Here is an 11,739-nt window from a genome sequence, read left to right on the forward strand (position 1 = left end):
CATAAGAACCTGCAATACATTGAATCGGCTAAGCGGCTTAATGCCCGGCAGGCACGTTGGGCATTATTTTTTACGCGTTTCAAATTTATAATCACTTTCAGGCCTGGTTCCAAGAATACTAATGCTGATGCCCTGTCACGTAGCTTTCTTCCGGTTCACAATAACAATCCTGTTACCCCCATACTTCCATCTTCGGTCATCTGGGCGGGCCTCACACAAGATTTATTTACCCAGTTAAAACAGCTTCAACACCAAGCTCCTAGAATTACTCCTGCTGGTCGTCTTTACGTCCCTGAGTTTTTGAGAGCTACTGTTTTAACGGAATTCCATGATAACAAAGTTTCAGGGCATCCAGGAGTCTCTAAGACATTGGAGTTAGTCTCTCGCTCAGTATGGTGGCCTGGTCTTTCTAAAGACGTCAAGGAATTTGTTTATTCATGTCAGATTTGTGCACAGCATAAGGTTCCCCGTTCCTTGCCCATCGGGCAACTTATGCCCTTAGATGTTCCTCTCAGGCCGTGGTCTCATATTTCCATGGATTTTGTGGTTGACCTTCCCCTTTCAGCCGGATTCCGAGTCATATGGGTGGTAGTGGACCGTTTTAGTAAAATGGCTCATTTTATTGCTCTTCCCCGATTGCCTTCTGCTCAAGGGTTGGCAGTTTTGTTTCTCCGCCATGTATTCAGGCTTCATGGGTTGCCTACTGATATTGTTTCTGATCGGGGTCCACAATTCATCGCACAATTCTGGAAATGTTTTTGTGCCTCATTGAAGATGAAATTGTCGTTAACATCCGGTTACCACCCACAATCCAACGGGCAAACCGAACGAGTTAACCAATCATTGAAACAATATTTGCGCTTGTATTCAGCCAAACTCCAGAATGATTGGTCCGAGTTTCTTCCGTTGGCTGAATTTGCTTACAATAATTCTTGTCATTCCTCCACTAAAGAGTCTCCATTCTTTTCAGTTTTTGGTTTTCACCCCAGAGCTAATTCTTTTTTTCATCATTCCTCAGTCTCCTCGCTTACCTTAACCTCCCATCTCAGAGCCATTTGGAAAAAGGTGCACCTTGCTCTCAGAAAAGCGGCCTTTCGAGAGAAGAAATTTTCTGACAGGCTCCGACGTCCTTGCACTTTTAAGGTGGGAGATAGGGTGTGGTTGTCGACTCGCAACATCAGGCTTCGACAATCCTCGGCTAGACTGGGACCCAAATTTATTGGGCCAATTCTTATTATTAAAAGAGTCAACCCAGTTGCCTTTCGGTTACGTTTACCAAGATCTCTCAGGATTGGAAATACGTTTCATTGTTCCCTGTTGAAACAATACGTTTCTTCCAGTAGATTTCCTCGGAAGATCTCTCAGGGTAGATCTCCAGTGGATGTACAGGGACAACAGGAGTTCTTGGTAGAGAAGGTTCTCGATTCCAAATTGTCCCGGGATCGGCTGTATTTTCTGGTTCACTGGAAAGGCTATGGTCCGGAGGAAAGGTCTTGGGTCCTGGATAAGGATCTTCATGCCCCGAGGCTCAAGAGGGCATTTTTTCGGGAATTTCCTCAGAAACCTGGCTTTAGGGGTTCCTTGACCCCTCCTCAAGGGGGGGGGGTACTGTTAGGCGCCGGGTCCGCTTGATGGTCTGCGTGGCCTGGTGCCTAGCAACTAGAGACGCCGTGCACGTACAGCCGCCGGCTCCCTAGCAACGCTAGACGCCGGGCGCGCTGAGCCGCACGGACCCTAGCAACAGGGACGCCACTGGCGGACCGCGTTCCCCGTTGCTAGGCTTTAGGAAATTAAGATATTCACCTGCTCTCTGGCCGTGCATTTATTCTAATCAGCCTTTAGCAGCTGATTGGAGGACTCCTTGTTAAATACACTCCCAGGGCTTCTCACAGACGCCGGTAATAGCTTCCTGCATGCTGCCTTTGTTTGCTGAGAGTCTGTTTCCAGTCCTGCTGTATCCGGTCATTCCAGTCCTCAGAAGTCCGGTATTCGGGAGTTGTCATCTCATCCCAAGAGGTCGTTTGGTTCCCTGGAGTCCTGACTGATCACCGTTTTATATCCAGTGGTGTTCGTGAGTTGCGGCTCTGCTGTGTGTTGCGGCTCAGCCGCTTTACCTTTTATATTTTGTGTTTGGAGCATTTGCGGAGTGTTCCGCATCCACAAGTCCTCTCTGGTACTCGGCGGTGCCGGGTAGGAGAATTGGACAAGTGGATATTTTGGTTGTCCTTTTCCCTGGCGGTTTCTCCGCACATATTATAGTTTTGAGTTTGCTTAGCCCCTGGCCTGGTTGTTTAGTTAGAGGGCCTCTTGTTATCACCCTGTCTCGGGTTTCCCTTTGTCTCTCATTAAGACCGGGGGGCATCGAAGTTGGGCAGACATAATCCGCCCTTCAAACGCGGCTGCCAAGGGCTCAAGAAACCATAGTCTCGCAGGGGATTTCTGACAACACGGGTGAGAAAACAGAGTTAGGGCGCCAGGGGCTATTTTCCTGTCCTGCTCCCTTCCCCAGCATTCAGTTCCAGTGCTCCGGTCCTTGCCATAAGATCTCCTCTGACCAGAGTGCTGGAATCATAACACTTTCTTCCTGCTTCGTCATCCCAGTTGTCCACTATATTTGGTCTTATTACTCCGTACAGGGTACTCACTTTTCTTAACACAGTGTCATCCGAAGTTTCCGTTAACTCTCCTCCTACTCCAATACACTTTTGGGGGTTTACCCCCTTCCTCTGACACCAGTGGTAAATATCGTCTCCAGTTAATCCTTCCATTGTTTCTGATTAAAGTAATTTACTAAGACTCACTGGGATCTCAGCAGTGCCTCCATTTATGTAACCCTACTTTGGAATATTATTATAAATGGATTACAATAGTAGTGCCTCCACCCAAGCGTTATATCAATGTATATAGGCTTGCTTGGGTAAGCCCAATGAATACCTTTATGAAATATGGATTCAATTATATACAATTTACATTCATTTACCTGTTTTCTCTTATAGTATCCAAGTCTCCTTTCAACTTGCTACCAGGAACCGGATGAATGGTAAGTAGATAAAATTTATAGTATAACTTTAATCAACATTGTTTAATACTTTCACAAGGACATTGAGTATTATATATAATAAGACTAAATTTTTCAATTAATCACCTAAATAATGTATTTATTACATCTCAAATTGTATACATTTAAAAACTAAGAGTGACCCGGGTACTCTGAAGTCAATGATGAGCTCGTTGGGGCCCTTAATGTTAATGAGTGTGACTATCGTGAAGAACTGGATTGGTATCACATACCTTCCCTAAAATCTTTGTAATAGTCGTATATTCCCCTGTTCTTCCTAAGGGCCCTCATTCCGAGTTGATCGGTCGCAAGGCGATTTTAGCAGAGTTACACACGCTAAGCCGCCGCCTACTGGGAGTGAATCTTAGCTTCTTAAAATTGCGACCGATGTATTCGCAATATTGCGATTACTAACTACTTAGCAGTTTCAGAGTAGCTCCAGACTTACTCTGCCTGTGCGATCATTTCAGTGCTTGTCGTTCCTGGTTGACGTCACAAACACACCCAGCGTTCGCCCAGGCACTCCCACCGTTTCCCCGGCCACTCCTGCGTTTTTTCCGGAAACGGTAGCGTTTTCAGCCACACGCCCCTGAAACGCCGTGTTTCCGCCCAGTAACACCCATTTCCTGTCAATCACATTACGATCGCCGGAGCGAAGAAAAAGCCGTGAGTAAAAATACTTTCATCATAGTAAAGTTACTTGGCGCAGTCGCAGTGCGAACATTGCGCATGCGTACTAAGCGGATTTTCACTGCGATGCGATGAAAAATACCGAGCGAACAACTCGGAATGAGGGCCAATGTTCCAATCCTCTGTGAATATTTCTCATTCAGTATTAATACCGTCCCTCAATTCCACTATGTTTATAATCCATATATGGGTTTAGGATAGCTGCAATGAATATTAAAGTCTCAATCTTCAGCTATTTTCCCCAATCCAGGTTAGATTAAGAGAAATGTTAAACTGTGTATACTCAAGTAATACTCCCGGGTATAGTGGATCTCAATTTGGTAGTAGAATAGCCTGTCGTTATTCTTGTTAGTAATAACTCAGAATTTCAAAGCAGTCCCCTCTCGTTATTGTCTTTAGTTATTTCTGAATTACTGATATGGTGCTTGTTCTATAGGGTTAATTAGCCCACGAGTATATGAAACAGTCCTGACTTAACACTGCACTATGTTTCTTTTATGTTTTAACCATAGAGAATGTGTTATAGTCTATACATCTTCTTATAGCTTCTTCTGTATTTTAGTTTGTATCTTATACAGAGTTCCCCCTAGAGGGAGCCTGTGATCCATCCATATACTTCTAGTTAGTATACTGCCATGGGAGGAAATGCTATTGGAGTGAGGTGTGAGTGATAGGTGTATGCTGCAATCCCACCTCGTCTAATGCGTAGTCACTCCCCTGACTCCTCGTCTTGTGTTATGCTGCCTCTCCAGGTCCTTCCTTCGGCCGCTGTCTCGGAGCTCTATCCCTCTCTGCCGTCGGCCCCTCTCACTTGACGCACTTTACTAATGGCAGCCGTCACACCGGGCTCTGCACTGATGGCCGGGCAATCAGGGGTGAGTACTTACACTCCGGCATATGGGGCTGTCTCCGCACGCTGGCGCCTTGCACTGCCACTGTACTCTCCGGTCTGCTCCTTATCGTATTCGCGGCTAGGGTCCCTGTGTGTCCCCGTCTCCTCCGGTGCTACTGCTCAGTCTCATCTCTCCTCCGCAAGTGAAGTCGGTTGGTCTCCTGACCCTTCCAACGGCTAACTGCCTCCTCACTGCTTTGTGCTCGCGGTATCTCTCTCTTCTGCATGAGGGGTGTCTAGCATGTTCTCTCCCCGCGAGTCTCATCTTAAAAGCCTTTTCTCAGTCCTTGCTATAATTTAATATTACTTCTATATATTTATATTATATACACATCCATTTTCACCAGTTCAAGCTACATGTACCTATTAATATTATATATAGATATCATATATACATCTATTTATTACAATTTTTATACATACTTTATTATTAATTAACCAGTGGGTTACACTATGCTGGGGGGGTGTCATTAATGTGTGCTATGCTGGGGGGTGTCATTAATGTGTGCTGTGCTGGGGGGTGTCATTAATGTGTGCTGGGGGGTGTCATTAATGTGTGCTGTGCTGGGGGGGTGTCATTAATGTGTGCTATGCTGGGGGGTGTCATTAATGTGTGCTGTGCTGGGGGGGTGTCATTAATGTGTGCTGTGCTAGGGGGTGTCATTAATGTGTGCTGGGGGGTGTCATTAATGTGTGCTGTGCTGGGGGGGTGTCATTAATGTGTGCTATGCTGGGGGGTGTCATTAATGTGTGCTGTGCTGGGGGGGTGTCATTAATGTGTGCTGTGCTGGGGGGTGTCATTAATGTGTGCTGGGGGGTGTCATTAATGTGTGCTGTGCTGGGGGGGTGTCATTAATGTGTGCTATGCTGGGGGGTGTCATTAATGTGTGCTGTGCTGGGGGGGTGTCATTAATGTGTGCTGTGCTGGGGGGGTGTCATTAATGTGTGCTATGCTGGGGGGTGTCATTAATGTGTGCTGTGCTGGGGGGTGTCATTAATGTGTGCTGGGGGGTGTCATTAATGTGTGCTGTGCTGGGGGGGAGTCATTAATGTGTGCTATGCTGGGGGGTGTCATTAATGTGTGCTGTGCTGGGGGGGTGTCATTAATGTGTGCTGTGCTGGGGGGGTGTCATTAATGTGTGCTATGCTGGGGGGTGTCATTAATGTGTGCTGTGCTGGGGGGTGTCATTAATGTGTGCTATGCTGGGGGGTGTCATTAATGTGTGCTGTGCTGGGGGGGTGTCATTAATGTGCGCTGGGGATGGGGGGTAATTAATGTGCGCTGTGCTGGGGGGTGTCATTAATGTGTGCTGGGGATGGAAGTAATTAATGTGCGCTGTGCTGGGGGGTGTCATTAATGTGTGCTGGGGAGGGGTGTCATTAACGTGTGCTCTGCTGGGGGGTGTCATTAATGTGTGCTGTGCTGGGGGGTGTCATTAATGTGTGCTATGCTGGGGGGTGTCATTAATGTGTGCGTTGCTGGGGGGGTGTCATTAATGTGTGCTGTGCTGGGGTGTGTCATTAATGTGTGCTGTGCTGGGGGGGTGTCATTAATGTGGGGGGTGTCATTAATGTGTGCTATGCTGGGGGGTGTCATTAATGTGTGCTGTGCTGGGGGGGTGTCATTAATGTGTGCTGTGCTGGGGGGTGTCATTAATGTGTGCTATGCTGGGGGGGTGTCATTAATGTGTGCTATGCTGGGGTGTGTCATTAATGTGTGCTATGCTGGGGGGTGTCATTAATGTGTGCTGTGCTGGGGGGTGTCATTAATGTGTGCTGTGCTGGGGGGGTGTCATTAATGTGTGCTGTACTGGGGGGGTGTCATTAATGTGTGCTATGCTGGGGGGTGTCATTAATGTGTGCTGTGCTGGGGGGGTGTCATTAATGTGTGCTGGGGAGGTGTGTCATTAATGTGTGCTGTACTGGGGGGGGTCATTAATGTGTGCTGTGCTGGGGGGTGTCATTAATGTGTGCTGTGCTGGGGGGTGTCATTAATGTGTGCTATGCTGGGGGGTGTCATTAATGTGTGCTGTACTGGGGGGGTGTCATTAATGTGTGCTGTGCTGGGGGGTGTCATTAATGTGTGCTATGCTGGGGGGTGTCATTAATGTGTGCTGGGGAGGGGTGTCATTAACGTGTGCTGTGCTGGGGGGTGTCATTAATGTGTGCTATGCAGGGGGGTGTCATTAATGTGTGCTGGGGATGGGGGTAATTAATGTGCGCTGTGCTGGGGAGTGTCAATGTGTGCTGGGGAGGGGTGTCATTAACGTGTGCTCTGCTGGGGGGTGTCATTAACGTGTGCTGTGCTGGGGGTGTCATTAATGTGTGCTGGGGAGGGGTGTCATTAACGTGTGCTCTGCTGGGGGGTGTCATTAACTTGTGCTGTGCTGGGGGTGTCATTAATGTGTGCTGGGGAGGGGTGTCATTAACGTGTGCTGTGCTGGGGGGTGTCATTAACGTGTGCTGTGCTGGGGGGTGTCATTAATGTGTGCTGGGGAGGGGTGTCATTAACGTGTGCTGTGCTGGGGGGTGTCATTAATGTGCGCTGTGCTGTGGGGTGTCATTAATGTGTGCTGGGGAGGGGTGTCATTAACGTGTGCTGTGCTGGGGGGTGTCATTAACGTGTGCTGTGCTGGGGGTGTCATTAATGTGTGCTGGGAGGGGTGTCATTAACGTGTGCTGTGCTGGGGGGTGTCATTAACGTGTGCTGTGCTGGGGGATGTCATTAATGTGTGCTGGGGAGGGGTGTCATTAACGTGTGCTGTGCTGGGGGGTGTCATTAATGTGCGCTGTGCTGGGGGGTGTCATTAATGTGTGCTGTGCTGGGGGGTGTCATTAATGTGTGCTGTGCTGGGGGGTGTCATTAATGTGTGCTGTACTGGGGGAGTGTCATTAATGTGTGCCATGCTTACCGACATTTTGGCTGCTCTCTGCGGTAGAGAGCAGCCAGGTCGGCTCAGGGGGCGGGCAGGGGAGGCTGTGACGTAGAGGAGTGGGTGGGCCGGAGGCGGGATGTGGCGGAGCAAGGGTGGGATGGGGGCGGGCTCATGGCGATGCCTCCTTTAAGCCACGCCCCCCGCTCTGTAATGCTGCGATCACCGGCATTACACTGCAGGGGACGTGGCTATGAAGACGCGATTCAGCAAGAATCGCGTCATCAACTGCCCGGACTGCCCACTTTAAACACTAAGTGGGTGGACGGGCAGAGGGGACCCCGCAAATCGGGAGACTTGCCTGCTCTTCCGGGGGGCCGGGAGGGTCATCCGATTTTCGGGAGCCTCCCGGCCATTCCGGGAGAGTGGGCAAGTATGATGTGTGCTGGGGAGGGTGTCATTAACGTGTGCTGTGCTGGGGGGTGTCATTAACGTGTGCTGTGCTGGGGGGTGTCATTAATGTGCGCTGTTGTCTTGGGGGTGTCATTAATGTGGGGGGTGTCATTAATGTGTCCTGTGCTGGGGGGTGTCATTAATGTGTGCTGTGCTGGGGGAGTGTCATTAATGTGTGCTGGGGAGGGGTGTCATTAACGTGTGCTGTGCTGGGGGGTGTCATTAATGTGCGCTGTGCTGGGGGTGTCATTAATGTGCGCTGTTCTGGGGGGTGTCATTAATGTGCGCTGTGCTGGGGGGTGTCATTAATGTGTGCTGGCGAGGGGTGTGTCATTAATGTGCGCTGGGGAGGGGGGTGTCATTAATGTGTGCTGGGGGTAATTAATGTGTACTGGGCAGTGTAATTAATTTGTGCTGTGCTGAGGGAGGTGTAGGTAATGTGTGCTGGGGTGGGGGAGGTGTAGTTAATGTGTGCTGGGGCGAGGGGTGTAATTAATGTGTGCTGGAGGGTGTAATTAATGTGTGCTGGGGAGGGGAATGTAATTAATGTGTTGTGGAAAGGGGGGCTCATAGTAATATGTGCTGGGGAAAGTGGCATGTGTAAAAGGGTTCTGTTCCTGGCTCAAAGTGTAAAAGGAAACTCTACCTTGCTATGTGTGTAAAAGGGTGCTCCATCTGGAATAATGTGTGACTGGCTCTACCTGGCGTTGTAAAAGAGGCTCTTCCTGGCACAATGTGTAAAAGGGACTCTACCTGGCATTGTAAAAGGAAACTATAGCTTGCGCAATGTGTAAAAGGGTGATGTGTAAAAGGGTGCTCTACCTGGAATAATGTGCGACTGGCTCTACCTGGTGCAATTGTACAAGGGGGCTCTACCTGGCATAATGTACATAAGTGGTACTACTGTGTGGCATAATTTTGAATAATGGAGACTACTGTGCGTCATAATTATTTTATGCCCCTATATTTTTGCGGCGTACCCTTGGCGCACACTGTCCGTGTTATAGATCATGAGGAGGGGGCACCAAAATGTCTAATTACAGCTCTGAGGATGAGAGCAGTCACATAGTATTTGTAGAAAGGCGCAAAATTGATAGTTTGCACGAGGGCGCCGAACACCCTTGCACCGGCCCTGCTCCCACCATATATGCAAAAAGCTACCTAAGGCTGAGTTACATCTCCAACATTTATTGGAAACAGTTGGAAACATTCTATTTATTCTTATGGGAATTCAATACCATTGATATATGATCTTATACAAGTTTTCTAAAGTTTCTAGATTGAGAGAACTCGCCTGGGTGTTACAGAAAATCACTTCCCAATCTATGTCCTGAACCAAAAAAGATCCATGTAGATCTTTTTCCCAGGCTGCTGTAAAAGAGGTCGGTAGAGAGAAGGTATTTTCAATAATATTTACATACAGTTGTGAAATTGTATGTGAGGAGGGCTGGGGGTCAACACAAAGACGCTCAAAGGAGGTCAGACTCCCAGAAATATCGGACAATTTAAAGGAGGATGTTATGAAATGGCGAACCTGAAGATATTTCCAAAATTCGCTGCTTGGAAGGTTCCAAGACCCCTGAATATCTGAGAAAGGACGCACACCCTCCGGACTCACCAGCTGACCCACTCTGAAAATACCAGCCTCGGACCATTTTCTAAAAGAGATATTATGGAGTCCCGGTGAAAAACCATGATTAAAAGAAATTAAATGAGGGAGAAAGAAATAGATGAAATATGGGGAAGCGTGCATACTCTCTTCCACATCATGAGTGTAGGGATTACAGTTGGGTGATCTACCCTAGGTATAGAAGGCAACCAATGAATAATTTCTATATAACTGGGGAAACAACTTTCTTCCAGAGATATCCATAGCTTGGCATCTTTTGCACGAGTCCATTCCAGCACTCGGTTCAATAGGATTGCTTGGTAGTAACTAGAGATATGTGGAAATTGCCTGAACAAAATATCATGTTTAAAACGTGGAGACGTGCGTCCCACACAAATTTACATATAAGACTCTGAACAGATTGAAACCATGCAGAAGGGATGTGTATTGGGAGTGTTTGGAGTTTGTATAGTATGTTTGGTAAAGAGTTCATTTTAATGACATTAATCCTGGCAAACCATGACAGGTGCAATGATCTCCATTTTTGATAATCCGAACGGAGAGATTGTAACAACGGTTTAACGTTTAAGGAAAAAAGTTTTGACAGGTCTCTAGAAATTTGAACGCCCAAATACTTCAGCTTGGTGTCAGTCCAAGTGAAAGGGACTGAGAGCTTCAGATTATTGACCGTTGTAGGTGAAGCTGTTAAATTGATGGCTACTGACTTTGAATAATGAATCTTAAAATGTGAAAGGTTACCAAATCTCTGAAATGGTCCCAGTATTTTTAGAACATGTACTTTTTCAGTACTATATTTGTGTACATGTGTGTGTTTTGTATGTACTCTCCTTGAGATTGCATTTTATATTAATTATTATTATTAAAAGTTAGGTTTTATATAGAGGATCTGTACACTAAGGTAGGTGAGTGTCCCAACCAAGAGAGTACTTTTCCTTTGTTTAGTTTAGTATATTGCTTTAGTGTGACTTGTTAGCATTAATATGCAGAGGTAAAGTGTCCTCTCATTACCTCACTATATTCTGCTTCCTCATGCTGAAATATATTTTGTAAATGATTCATAATCTTTTTTTTTTAAACAATAGTTTTAATTTTTTCAAGAAAAATAAACAGGAAGATGGTCTGTCTCACTTGACTCTGACGTGTTCCTCATTGTTCCTCACAGCCGAAATAGCTCAGTTGGGAGAGCGTTAGACTGAAGATCTAAAGGTCCCTGGTTCGATCCTGGGTTTCGGCAGATTATTTTAGTGCTTTCAAAACACACTTCTATTTCACCCACTATTCTTTTCAGTATCACAGCTCTGAAAAACACATAGGGCCTAATTCAGACCTGATCGCAGCCGCAAATTTGTTCTCGAATGGGCAAAACCACGTGCACTACAGGGAAGGGGGGGGGGCAGATATAACATGTGCAGAGAGAGTTAGATTTGGGTGGGGTGTGTTCAAACCAGGGTAGGATTAAGGGAGGGGCGAAAGGGGCGGTCGTCCAGGGACCCCCACATATTTGGGACCCCCACACCCAGGAGTGTAGTAGTCTCCCCACTCCCGGCGGCTCAGCTGTTCATTAACAGCGCCGCCGAGGAGGTGTTCCTTGCACAGCATTTCGTAGTCTCGTGGGATTTCAATGCAGCATCCCGCGAGACTATTAAATGCTGTGCAAGAAACACCTCCTCGGCGGCGCTGTCGATGAACAGCTGAGCCGCCGGGAACGGGGAGACTACAACGCTCCTGGGTGTGGGGACCCTAACTACGGCATCCGCTGCACCGCCGGACGGACAGGTAGCGTGCACGCATGTGTGTGTGTACGTCTGTGTGTGTGTTGTGTGTGTGTGTGATGTGTGCAGCATGGGTGAATGTGTGTATGTGTGTGTTGTGTGCAGCATGTGTGTGTGTGTGTGTGTGTGTGTGTGTGTGTGTGTGTGTGTGTGTGTGTGCGTAAGGGGGGATCAGGGGTCTGTGTACCATAGTGGGGGGCCCCACAACTTCATTGCCCGGGGCCCCCACCATGCTTAATCCGGTCCTGGTTCAAACTGAAATCTAAATTGCAGTGTTTGGTTTTTTTGAAAATATATTTATTGGGTTTTTCCACAAAAGACATAGAAAAACAATGCAGTACAATACAAAGTGCAGATAAAATATATGCTTG

General features: G+C 47.4%; 1 non-coding gene across 1 annotated transcript; it reads left to right on the plus strand.

The window, feature by feature from the left end:
* Positions 1 to 10,757: 10,757 nt before the first annotated feature.
* On the plus strand, positions 10,758 to 10,830 carry TRNAF-GAA (transfer RNA phenylalanine (anticodon GAA)). Its single transcript has one exon. It is a non-coding gene; the product is annotated as a tRNA-Phe (tRNA).
* Positions 10,831 to 11,739: the final 909 nt, after the last annotated feature.

Source organism: Pseudophryne corroboree, chromosome 10 (genome assembly GCF_028390025.1).
Source record: "Pseudophryne corroboree isolate aPseCor3 chromosome 10, aPseCor3.hap2, whole genome shotgun sequence".
Lineage (NCBI taxonomy): Eukaryota > Metazoa > Chordata > Amphibia > Anura > Myobatrachidae > Pseudophryne > Pseudophryne corroboree.